This window comes from Wasmannia auropunctata, unplaced genomic scaffold (genome assembly GCF_000956235.1).
Source record: "Wasmannia auropunctata unplaced genomic scaffold, wasmannia.A_1.0 LD336111.1, whole genome shotgun sequence".
Taxonomy (NCBI): domain Eukaryota; kingdom Metazoa; phylum Arthropoda; class Insecta; order Hymenoptera; family Formicidae; genus Wasmannia; species Wasmannia auropunctata.
The window spans coordinates 4,071,539-4,073,060 of record NW_012026779.1 but is presented as its reverse complement, the minus strand read 5'-3'; positions in this window follow the sequence as shown (position 1 = coordinate 4,073,060).

Genomic DNA, 1,522 nt, shown 5'->3' with positions numbered 1-1,522 from the left:
TACATGGAAGTGGAATGCCTTTGTCTTTGTAGGCCGCAAGTGAGTCCAAGAGTGGTAAGGAGTGCGAGAGAGAAAGGTATATACGAGCGATACCACGTGATACTTCGTCCTCTCTGTCTGTCGAATGATCGACGCATGCGCAGAGAGGATGAATATTACTCGTCTACCTTTCTCTCTCGCACACATCTTGGACACAGTTTTCGAGCCAACATTCCACCTCCATGTCTATATACTCAAACGATGTAACACGTGACCTGAATTAGGTCGAACCAAGCGATCTAATGTTGCTTCCGCCAAACCTAGATGGCGTAACAGTACACGATGGAAACATTCAGGCGTAACGCGATTCACGGTGCACATATTTCGTACTACGAGCATCGACGAGAAACTGTGTCGTGCTAGCGAATGGGCTCCCTGGACCCGAAGGCAATTGCAGAGTGTTGATGTTATCGACCTTTGACATAAATTGGCGATTTATTTAAATGATACATTAATATAATTACAAGTTTTATTATCTAAATGCTATACAAACATCTATGAATATCTATTATGCTATAATACCATATATATATACATATATATATATACACTGGTCCAAAAAATTAAAGGATCACCTGTTCTAGCCTCTAAAAATAGGCAAACTTCAAGATAGAGCAACTTCGTCAAAAATGATCGTATCGGGATGATCAAAAAAGCATTTTACAGCTTGAAATCTCTAGTTTCCAAATCGATACTTAAGAAAACGATCCTACTGATCTTTCATGGAATTACACGGATAGAAAAGGAGACCCGACAAATCTCAAAATTTTCTATAAACTTTGACAAGTTCCATGGCGTGGAATAAAAATCGCACATAAACAGGGTTTACAGCTTTCGAAAGAATGAATCTTTCTCTTTAATTTGCTTTTTTGTTGAGCGTTGTACGATTTTTTTCACCGAGTTATTCAACATTAAAGGAAAAAAAGGTTCCTTTTTGCTTCAATGTTGAATAACTCGGTGAAAAAAATCGTACAACGCTCAACAAAAAAGCAAATTGAAGGTAAAGATTCACTTTTTCGAAAGCAGTAAACTGCATTTGCATGCGATTTTTTATTCGCGCCATGGAAGTTGTTAAAGTTCGTAAAAAATTTTGAGATTCGTCGGGTCTCCCTTTCTATCCGTGTAATTCCATAAAAGATCAGTAGGATCGTTTTCTCAAGTACCGATTTGTAAAGTAGAGATTTCAAGCTGTAAAATGCTTTTTTGAACATCTCGATATGATCATTTTTGACGAAGTTGCTCTATCTTGAAGTTTGCCTATTTTTAGAGGGTAGAACAGGTGATCCTTTAATTTTTTGGACCAGTGTATATATATATATTTACATGCATATATATATATATATATAATTATATGTATGTGTATGTATGTACACTCGCTCACTAAAAGGTTGCGACACTTTTTTTTTATAGGTTTCTATTTTATATTTAATATACGTAATATATACTTTATAGATAACTAATATTTTGCAAATGCAAAAGATCG